We start from the raw sequence: 11,522 nt of genomic DNA on the forward strand, positions 1-11,522 counted from the left end.
AGTCATCAGACCATTCGGGAAGAATAAATGGGTTAAGGTATAAAATGGGCAGAAATACAAACAAATGCCCTTGTGAAGATGCTGGCTACTTTGAAACAAGATTTGTGCCCACATGGGCTGAAGAGAGGGAAAAAGGAAGGAAGGAAAAATCCATAACTCCAAAAGCAACAGAATGAGCCACATCACAGTTTGCAAATGCATGAAGGGACAAAGGCCAGGTAAAATTATTTATCATTTATTTTGTCACATTACTACCAAACACCACATTTGATTATGATTTCAAGTGATAGACCAACACAAAATAACCCGTGTTTGCCAAATGGAATGAAAATGACACAAAATATTCAGTGCTTTTAATACAAAGTGTGGATTATGTTCCCCTTTACTCTGACGTCTATAAATAAAATCTTACACAGTGTGGGCCATACGTTTTCCATACATAGAAAAAATAAACATTTTAAATTGGACGACCGTTTTTATTTTTGTGGGACTCTGTAATCGCTGCACGTCTTGCACCGCTTCATGGTTGATCCGCAACATTTCCAGTTTTCTGAAACTTGCAAACAAGTTTTGCCACAGTGCCGTGTGTGTGATGCTCGTTCCATGTTTTCTGTTAAAGTTTTGTGCAACCATGCGACTGCTTCCCGATCCAGCCATCAGTATCATTTCACTTCTTTGATCTTTTGTCAAACACATCTTCTTGGGCATCTGAAATATAAAAGAAACATACATTTTACATTCTCCTATGTATGGAAACTTATGGCCCACACTGTAGAATTCAGTAAAGTAAAAAAAAAAAAAAGAAGAAAGAAAAGACCCAACGTCATTGGCATTTTTTTTTTTTTTTTTTTGACCTCACGAATAAAAGATTCACTTTCTATTTTTTGTCTTAGAACAAAACCATCCTGTTTGTCGTCCAGGAGGCTGAATGAGCTCCAGAAGAAAAGCCATTCTTGGCCTGCAAAGGGGATTTCCACTCCACCATCACCTGTTATTGTCCCAGACTGAGCAGCTAAAAGCTCATGAGTGAGTCCACGCTCTTTCGGAGTCGTACTCCCATGGCCTTTTTAGAAATGCTATCTCGCAGGAGAATAAATCTATTCGTGGTAAACTCATGCATTAGTTGCCTCTTCACTATTTGCTTTGCTTGCCTGCGGTGACTGACAATACATCTCAATGGAAAGAAAAATACAAAAGCTTCACGCGTCCACTGGAGTAACTAGAAAGTCGTTTTCTGTCGTTGTTTGGTAATATCCTTTTATTTATAACGCGCCACTTCCCATTTCCACGTTACGTCCTCAACTTTTATTTTAGGGGACATAGCTTCCAGCGGAAGACATTCAGCTCTAAAGAGCTATTTTAGGTTGATGATGAAGGTACGCCCCGTTTTTATGTCTGTATTTATAAAATCATGGATAATTTTTCTGACTGCTAGTTTTGCTCACAATGCACAGAAGAAAGGAGAAGAAGAATGAAGGAGCGAATAAGACCTTGAGTTGGAGGGGGAATAAGAAGAATAAAAAGATGAATTTGCAGGTGGATTTGATTCCCTCAGACAACTCCAAGGAGACTGACACAGGCAGAATATTAATGAGAAAAGTCTCTGTGTAAAGCTGTGTGCAAGGTGGTGATGGAGTGGAGCAGCGGCGGCGGTGATGGAGAGGGGGGCCAGGAGAGCCAAAGATGGTGGAGAGACCCAGAGAGTGAAAGACAAAGACACCGGGCGAGAGAGAAACAGAGAAATGTCAATGAAAGAGAGGGAGAGAGGAGAACAGGGACACGGTGGAAGAGAAAAGATGAAGGAGAGGCGAAGAGCCTGAAAGAAAAACAGATGGAAGGCGGGAGAGACCGGTGAGCTAATGGCAGAAGACAATCAGAAAGAGACAAAAGGAAATGATAGATAAGAGGTAAAGAAATGGTGCCGACATTAAAGGGAAAAGAGAGGGAGGGAGAGAATAACAAGCAACAACGTGGTGAAGGTCGTGCAGGGAAAAGTTAGACACAATAGCATAAGTGCAAATGAAAAGACCACTTTTCAGCAACTTTTAAAGCTGATCTGGCTGCATGTCTGACTGAGGGTGATGTCCTGCTGGACGGCGGCCCCCAGCCTCAAACCTTGTGAAACAAAGTTTCTTTCAGGACTTTCCTGTGTTTTTCTACATTCGTCTTCCCTTTCATTCTGACTAAATTCCTTATTTGCGCTAAAGTAAAACATCCCCGGAGCACATTGCTGCAAGAACCAAAGATGGTGGCTCTGGGTGTGTTAAACAGCGGGACGGAGTGATGTGTGACTGCTAGCTGTCTCTGCCACGTACAACTCGCAGTTCAATTTAAGTTTCATTTGAATCCTATCTGGCTTGTGGTAGACTTTAAAGTACAACTAGTTCCCGTTTAATTTTGCCTAAAACCGTCTCAGTGTCGGTCACTTTGGTTTAGCGGTACTTTGGAAGTTGGATTCTGCTACTTGTTTAAAACTGTACTACATTTTTAAGCGACATGATAAGAGGTTTCCATCACTCAGTGTTTACTAATAAGGCCATTGGCTGCACTGTTATATATTCTGCCAAAAAAAGCAGCCATTTACACACATTTCAGATTTTTCTGTTTCATTTTCCAAGTATGTGATACCTTGAATCGGTCTGGCACAGTGAAAAACCCAAAATACGACATACTTCGCTTTGCAGTCGTGAAATGACCAAATGTGGAAAGCACAAAGAGTGAGGCGAGGAGGGAAAGACTGGAATCAAGAAGTTATTACTTCTGACGGAGAGACTAAAAGTGCCGGATTGGTCGAGTGGAAAGAAAAACTCTTGACAGAGGAAGAGAAAGCCACGCAGCGAGATGAGCTTTGGGGTTGTATGCAAGCGTAAAGGACGATCACGAAACAGGGCGAGGCTGACAGATCGACGGGAGGAAGCAGTTGGTCTGGGCATCAAGCCGGTCTCAGAGATCATATGACAGGAGATGAAAAACGCAGGTGATGAGCAGCGCGGCGCAGATGATCATTCGGGAAAGATGAATGCAGATGAGGAGTGGCAGTGAGGAGATAAAAGAAACACCAAGGGAGGGAGAAAAAAAACAGCAGCGGAAGACTTAAATACCTGTGGTGTCACCTTTGTTGGTGCATGATGCCATCGCCCTGCAATAATATGAACACAGACTGCGTGGGCTGTTTCCAGTCGCCTCGCTCCACTTTTACTATATATAGTACAATCTGCATGTGCTTCTGTTTCTTGTTGTTTTTCAGCTAAAGGTTAAATTCTACAAAGAAAGAAAAAACAAAAAGAGACTCATAATTCACGTGAAAAATGAGGCGGATTTTGTGCCCAGGAAAAAAGAAAAAAAAATGTTTTGAAACAACCGCTGTTGGAAAACTCCACGGGACTTTGATTCGCAGCTCTTTAACATGCTCCATTTCATTATCAATACCACATTATCGCATTTATTTCGAGGCACCGCAATAATTACCCGATGAAAAACTAATGACAGGAACATCATTTACAATTATAAGCATGCGAGGATCTGGCGGCTGCATTATTAATTCTGTGATCGGGGGATGGATTTGGAGGGAGATGGGATTATTTCATGGAACAAAAGGCAATGATAATTCAGCTGCTCCGGGTTTGTAATTACTATGCTAAATGCTTGGAGGGAGTAACTGTGTGAAATGCCACTACTACAATTACTACTGCTGCTTAGAATATTGTCACATTCTTTACTGAGTGTTGTTACAGATATAATGGATAAATACACTGACAATATCTGAAAAGCTGTGTATTTATAGTTTTTTTTTCTTTTGATCCACATATAAAAGGAATGTTAGAAAAAGATCCTGAACTATGGGTAATTCAAATGTCTATGCAACTTCCATGCACCAAATTTTATTTTTTTCCCCATCCAAATATATGCTATGTACAATATTGGGACTTACCAGTTATTTGCTATATCGTCAATAATAATATTGGATAAATATATTGGCACGAATTTTCATACCCTGCAGATTCTTGCTTTTCTTGCACTCCAAATTTGTTTTCTTAAGTTGCTAGCAAAAATAAAACTTCTTTTAAATTGTGTTCTCTCATATTTGCAAAGTAACTGGAATTAAATCAGCATTTAATGGCCTGTGCAACTCTTTTCTTTTATTTGCAATGTATCTTCTAACTTTCAAAAACGTCGACACAGTGTAGAAGCAGCAGAAGACCAAGAATCCAGGGAGAGGGAATAATAAAAAAGTAAGAAAAAAACAAATCAAATATAAGTAGACGTATGTGACGTGACAAAGTAAGAAGTGGAATCAGACTTGTGTTGTCATGACATCGTACTGGCCTTGAACTGCTGATTCACCCCCAATATGTACAAGGCCTGTTCATTTTTTGACACATTCAGTGTCGTTTCTCCATCACACCATCAGACACGTGTGAAGGCTCTGTCAGTGTCAGCAGATATCAACCCAGCATGTGTCTATAAAGCTGATCGGTATGCAGGCGAATCGGGTTTTCGGCATATCTTAGCTACACTTTAACAAGGACAACCCTGTGTCTCTCTGTGTGGATCACTATAAATGATTGGGAACATTTTTCTTTTTTTTTTCTTTTTTTTTGTGGTTGTTGTTCATCTCTCTTTTATAAGTGGTGAGTTCTTTGACCCAGAGGTCTGCAGAATCCATTCAGCAGCACTAATAAGATTTCAGAGATCCACGGTCATCAGTCTTAAAACGAACCTGCCTTTCTAAATTTCACAAAAATTGACTTTTTGAAAGTGCAGAGAGCAGCAGGTGAAGAGAGATGGTGTTCACCTCTGCAGACGCACAAAAAAAAAGGAGCAGTTCATCACTCCTCTTACTAAATTCAATTTGGGGGACAGCCAAGGAAAGACTACTCCTACTTCCCATTTATTTAAGATTTGCTGAGGATAACTATACGAGAGTGAGCCAGCCAGCCAGCCCTGTGTGCGCTGTAACAGACCTGCAGGACATCCTGTCTGAAGCTGCTGAGTGAAGGTCAGACATTACCTCCCACAAAACTCGGATCAGTCACATTAATGTGCAGAAGCAAAGAAGTACTGACTCAAGAGGTACTGACAGCTGTGTGGGTGGACTGACTGCGTACCTGGATGGGCAAAATAGTAACATAAGAGATCCCCACTATGCCCTTTAGTAAAGTCGCTGATATTTGTCACCGTATCAGAGGTCATTTTTCTCCAGCACCGTTTCTCGGTGTTCGTAGGACACGCCAACAGAATAAAAATACTCGCGTTATTAAAAGATTTTGCAACAGATTTTAGTTTTTCTGACCAACTTGGCCTCAGTAAATATGTTAAGAAGCAAAACCCCGTGTGATTTCTGTTTGGTGAAACCCAAACAATGAAACAATCAGCTGACAAGACAATGCACCACATACAGAGTTTTAGCTGAATTTTGGGGAAAATAAGGAATCACAATTTTCTTTATTTTTTCTGTATTTGTGTATTGACAACTATCCAGTTCAGTTTTTCTATGCTTGCCTAACTTTGTGGCAGCTATGTGGGTGGACTGTCCTAATCCTTAAAAAGTATAAAAACCTCTCCCTTTTTGTGCTTTTAGATATTTTTGTTTGTCACGGAGCTGTCGGATTTGAGGAATTTTGAAAATTGAAGAGTTTTGGTAATAAGATAATAGGCTAAACACAGAGGTCTCTGTTTGTATCATGCTAGCCATGGTAACTGTGATAATTGCTATTTGAAAAAGATAGAAAAAGTTTACAATGTGAAAGTTGTCCTTCTTTTAAGAAAAAAAAAAGCTAAATTCTGTTTTGTTTCCAATACAAGTCATCTTGACTTAACATTATAGTTTGACAAAAACAAAGAAAGATATTCCTGGAGTATGAACTAAAAAGTTAGCATACAGAATTACAGCAGTTAGCTGAAGGAGGATAAACCTCTCAGGCCCAGAGCCACGAATTTACTGGATTATTTCCCTTTTTTCTTCATATATCATTCTAATATTTTTATATACCACTGAAGTACTTTAAGTAATCCTGAAAAGGTCAAAGTCACTTTCAAAAGACAGAAAAGTATGGGCAGCTGAAAGGTTTTGCAGACTACTTTGAATCAAATGTGGTAGTAGATACAATAGGCTTTAATCATCCATTTAACAATTAACTTAAAAGTCTTTAAATCAGCAGTCTAGTGATATGAAGTGCACTTCTTTCACAACTCTGGACGCCGGCTGCATCCACTCAGGATGTCCTGGCTAACACAAGATGATTCTTGTAAAAAAAAACCAACAACAACAACAACAACAAAAAACAAAGATAAAAATAGAATTACATAAAATATCATCAGACTTTGCAAACCAAACAAAACTAATCTCGAGGTGAATGATTAGTTTGTCTAAAACATCGAATCAATCAACAAAAACAAAGAGAAAATGTGTAGAATAATTACACACGCAAAAAAAAAACAAGCAGAGGGTTGGGTGGGGCAAAAAAAAAAGAAGGAGCGGAAGAGGGGAAGACCGAAAGTGACTCTTCAGAGTGATGAAGAGCCCACCTGGCTCTCATTTTGGCAACCAACTGGTGCCACTGGAGCACGGAGAGAAAACCGAGAAGGAACAACAGGGTGGGGTAGAGGAGTAGGGAGCACGGGCGGAGGAGGAGGGTGAGCAAAGGAGGGAGTAACGGTCGTCTCCATGGTGAAATGTGGTCGCCATGGTTACCCACAGAGCCCGGGTCAGCGGCTCCAGGACTGTGCACGCTGTTTGCACACACGCAAACGCACGCGCGCGTGCAGGTCATTACTTGTGTTTGCGTGTGTGTAAGTGTGTGATTAAAGATGTGTGGTGTTGTCAGAGTCACAGAGGGGTGTGAATGTCTACACTTCAGGAGGTAAGAAAAGAGGCATGTGTGTGCGTGTGTGTGTGTGTGTGTGTGTGTGTGTGTGTGTGAGAGAGAGAGAGAGAGAGAGAGAGAGAGAGAATAAGACAGGGCATTGTTTCATCTCTTTGCCTCCTGTCGGGAATACATGTTTGCATCTGACGTGTGTTGCTGTTTGTAAGTTTTGTTTGCGTAGGTATGCGCGCGTGTGCGTGTGTGTGTGGGTGTGTGTGTGTGTGTACGTGCGACTGCTAGGTCAAACAGGTTGATAGCAAAGAGGGGGTGACGAGATAACTGTGACTCAAGTGATGCTGCCACGTGCGGACGCCCGGCTCTTCCTGTATTTTTCAGGGAGTATGAGGGCCCCTCGTAATGGCGTGTTTTAACTCAGATAGAAGAAGAAAAGTTAACCGGTGCGTATTGCTGTGCTGCTGTTTCAGCACACCCGAGCACAAAATCAGAAGTTCATACAAGACATTCACTCTCAATTTTCCCAGCTTCTTTCCACTATTTAGGCAATTCACAAGGTTACCATGAAATGTAGGCACACGGCGACACATCTCACCGTGGCGCTCTGACACACTTTGATGTGCTTGAATTCATGTGACTGTCTCTTATTAATGCCACATTTAAAATCTCAGCTCTGTAGATCTGTTTTAAGACTAAAAACAATGTTTGTTTTTTTCTAGATTTCACCAGGGCAAACAATTGTAAACATGTAAAAAATGTAAAAATCTAGTAATTTCACTTTAGCAGCATTCAGCCTCTCTGTAATGCTGTAAAAATGTTGCGTCAAGCTAACCATTAGCCGCTATCTATCCCAAAGTTAGCATCTCCTTTGGTAATGTAACGTCTGTTGCATGTAATGACGTGCTTCGTAATTTGTGACTGTATGATGTTTTTATGCTGTAAAGCACTTTGAACTGCCTGGTTGCTGAAATGTGCTATGCAAATAAACTTGCCAGAGTCTCGATAATCAAGTTTACTCTAAAGAGTAAAACAGTTTTCTCTTTAAAAGTAAACTATTTTCTATGGAGGCATGTCTTCTGTTTATTTGGGCTGTCTCAACAAAGCATTTTGATTCTTTACTTAATTAAACAATCAAAACTTGTTTCTTCACGAGCTATGTCAAAACAATTGGTAATATAGTTTAGTAAATATGATACACGACAATGTAACCTGTGCAATATCAGAGGTGGTAATGATTTATATGTTGGTAGTGCAGGTTTGGAGAGGCAAGCACGGCAGACTGCCAGCACACAACATGTGTATAAAGTGCTTCTCTCCTTCATATCCCACAGCAACAGCAGTTTGTGTCAGAAAAGGACGCTGTGATATTGAACTGAAGCCGCTTACCTGACCTCGGTACCATCCTGGCAAACCCAAACTAAAGCCCATTTAAACCTGCTTGCTGTTTTAAACCGAGCACAGAAAACTCTGCTACAAACTTCAATTAATCTGCATGCGGAGCAAAGCTTATTAAATTGCGTTGACCTGGTTTTCCTCCGTCCACCTAAATGAGGCACCTCTTGCTGTTAATGAGCAAGGTCTTAGCAAAGACTCTAACATTCATTACATTTATTACACACAATGTGATACTTGCTGTAATCAACAGAGCCAACGATTACAGCATAAAAACAACAAGAAAAACAACAACAGAAGGACACGTAAGAAACGGTGAGAGGTTTCCACACAGCTGTCGGTGCCCGATGGAGACCTTAATGTCTGACCTCTTGCGGGATGCAGTGCGTAAGTTGAAGGAGAGGGTCCTCTTAATAAATGATCTCGCCGTGTTCTGTCTGTACACTGAAAACTAAAAGGTTTCATGACCTGGGGGCAAAGCAGACCTATTGAAAAGGCACCGAGAAAGGTCATAAATTCATAGATATCAGCAGTGGGAGAGCTGTAGCTTCCCCGCTTCCCGGACTGTCCGTGTGTATTTCTGAGGTGTTTTGAAGGTCAGTGCAAAAGGCTCAGCATGCCTGGCTGATCCATCCAGTGGACTACCAGTTCCCAAGCTGCTGCCCTTTGAAGCGGTCAGAAGATTCAGGTAGGATTTCCACCCCAGTAGAAGTGTTGCATTGTCTGCTCCATTTCAGCTTATTTTCAGATATCAGACTCTTTTCCAGCACCTAGATGTCTTAAAGATAACACTCCTGCTGGTCTTTGAAACTTCTGCTGCATCAGTTTTAAACAGTAGCAGACTGGAAACACCCCACAGGTCCTGTGTTTCATCTGGCTTCTGCAGACTGATCACAAATGCCTAGACAAATCTCTCATTCAGAGCTTTCTGTGTATTTAATCAACTCAACAACAACAACAAAGAAAAAACCCCACAGAAAGTTACCAACCTTGGTATGGTTGTTTTTTTCCTCACTTCTTTGATGAGATCTAATTTCTTTTTAAACCTTAGCTTTGATTCCACTTCCCTTTCTCTCTTACTAGGAAAGTGACATAAATGCCAAACTGTGGACCCAGCAACACACATCAAAATGTTTAAAAGCATAAGTTTTCTGGACCCATTCTAACCCTGGTGTGTATCTCCAGTGGTCAGTGGGTGAGATGGAGCCTGTGTCGTTATGAACACGTCAACAATGCATCACAGAAACACACCAACTTGCCATGTTGCCCTGTGGAAATGTAATTTTTTTTTTATATAAACCACTAAACTTTATCTGAATGATTTAGCGGCTTGATCATTACAGAAGCTGTATATTCACACAGCAAATGTCTGTTTGTTGCCTTGTTGTTGTGAAATATTTATGTTGCTTTATGTTCTCTTTTATCTCCTACAGGTGAGGCGTGTATCACCGATTGCTCTCTCACACACGTAGATTGTGTGACTTTACCTCTGCTCCTGATATGAAAGGGTCTTTAAAGATAAGTCACGGTTAAAATATATCAATGAATGATTTAACAATGAAATATAAGCAAATTAAATCAGTTTTCTAGTACATCTGTGGATTTCTTTGAAGTATCATTTGAGGGGCGTCGAGCAAAACAATTCAATTTTCTCAAGTATTGAATGTTATGAACAAAGTTACTCATGAACTTGGAACTCTTTTGTCTTTGACCCAGCTCCGACACATGGCCCTCCTTCTCTGATTGTGACCTTTGACCTCTCTGACATCATTTATCATCGCGCCGAAGCCCCCTGAACGCCCTTTGAAAGGACACGAACGGACCTCCTGCTGCGCATCTCTTCTCAACCTTTTCAAATTTGATCCGGGCTCTCGGTGGTGCATCTGGGCGAGCCGGTGAATACAGTGGGACCCTCCGCACGACGAATTTTGAAAGCCTTTAAATGCACCAACAGAGACATCAGCGGCCTTTCTGACAACGCCTCGGTTGGTGTGCAATGTCACTTGAGGCGCCTGCAATTACATTTTGGACAAGGAACTCCAATCGCGCCTCAAGTGGCACCGTGATGGCCACTCCGCCAACTTTCCAGTGATTGTGAGGTCACATTGCCTGCCTCCAATAACATATAATCAGCACATCAGCAGACAAAGGTTAGAAACAAAAGGAAAGGAACTTTGGTTTAATGGTCACATGGGAGCCAGAATATTTTCCCCCCCAAAAAAAGAAAACCCCAGAAAACTGTGATTTCTTTGCTCTGCCATTTAAAACAATTATTGTCAATCAAATTCTCAAGGTATCAACCACATGCTGGCGTTTTGTATACACAGATGTCACAAAACATTAAATATAATAGCTAGGTTAATGTTAATTTTGTGAAATTGTGTTAATCCCATTTTGATGTACTGACGATGAGAGGACATTATCCAAAGGCACATGGTTTCATCCACTAATTTGTATATCTATCCTTCTTTATTTATATCAGTTATATCATTAGCATAACAACGGTTAAACAAATGAAATACAACAAGACTGCTTCGTGTTCTTCCTTAAGTGTCTCACCAAAGCGGACCTGACATACCTGAGATTCAGTGTTTTGAGCTCTTTCTCTCTGTGGTGGCCTGCTGTGTTTGAGGTAAACAACATTCCTTTCCATTTCAATCCCAGGGAGGAGGGAATGAGCCATTAGGCTCCAGAAGCCAGCCAGTTCCCCACTGTCTGTCTGCAAGCTGAGAGCTGGCAGGCAGGCAAGCAGGATAACAGGCTTCCTTTTCCATCTACTGGATGGCTGGATGTTACACTCCGACGGTGGAGGATGCCAACAAAGTGAGCATGGAAAAGCCTCCAGGGTCCCAGAAACTAACAGAAAGAGGGGAAGAGGGGGGGTAAAAAGTGGGAATTGTAATTTGAATGCTACTGTTAGTTTCCTTTGTTTTGTCTGGAATGATTTGCTGCATGCGCCAACAACGCAAAGGAAGGCTCGTCTTCAAGGAGGTGATGACTGGCGATTCAAAGATTCAAAGACGGGCTGACAGCTCGGCTCCACGCTTCCAAAACATCATCATTTGTTTTAACACCTTGGCAAGAAGAAGAAAAAAAAGACAAGACTACATTATTTTACAAGGACATTTTGTTTCATTTTTGCCACATAGTACCGGTACTTAGCTTATTGTGAGGTCTGATGGGACAGGTGAAAGATTTAGAAGCTGTGACAAGCAAAGACAATATACATTTTTTTTGCAATGAAAACTGCAGAATTTTTAAAGCAGAACTGACATATTTGGCCTGGTGAAAAATAAGATTCTATGGGGG

General features: G+C 41.1%; 1 long non-coding RNA gene across 1 annotated transcript; it reads left to right on the plus strand.

Annotated features, from left to right (window-relative positions):
* Positions 1 to 6,949: 6,949 nt before the first annotated feature.
* On the plus strand, positions 6,950 to 11,310 carry LOC106947424 (uncharacterized). Its single transcript, XR_001424983.1, has 2 exons — positions 6,950 to 10,363; positions 10,878 to 11,310. It is a non-coding gene; the product is annotated as an uncharacterized LOC106947424 (long non-coding RNA).
* The last annotated feature ends 212 nt before the right edge of the window (positions 11,311 to 11,522 follow it).

The sequence above is a fragment of the Poecilia latipinna genome, unplaced genomic scaffold (genome assembly GCF_001443285.1).
Source record: "Poecilia latipinna isolate Pla-1442-1.1 unplaced genomic scaffold, P_latipinna-1.0 Scaffold239, whole genome shotgun sequence".
In the NCBI taxonomy this organism is placed as follows: Eukaryota; Metazoa; Chordata; class Actinopteri; order Cyprinodontiformes; family Poeciliidae; genus Poecilia; species Poecilia latipinna.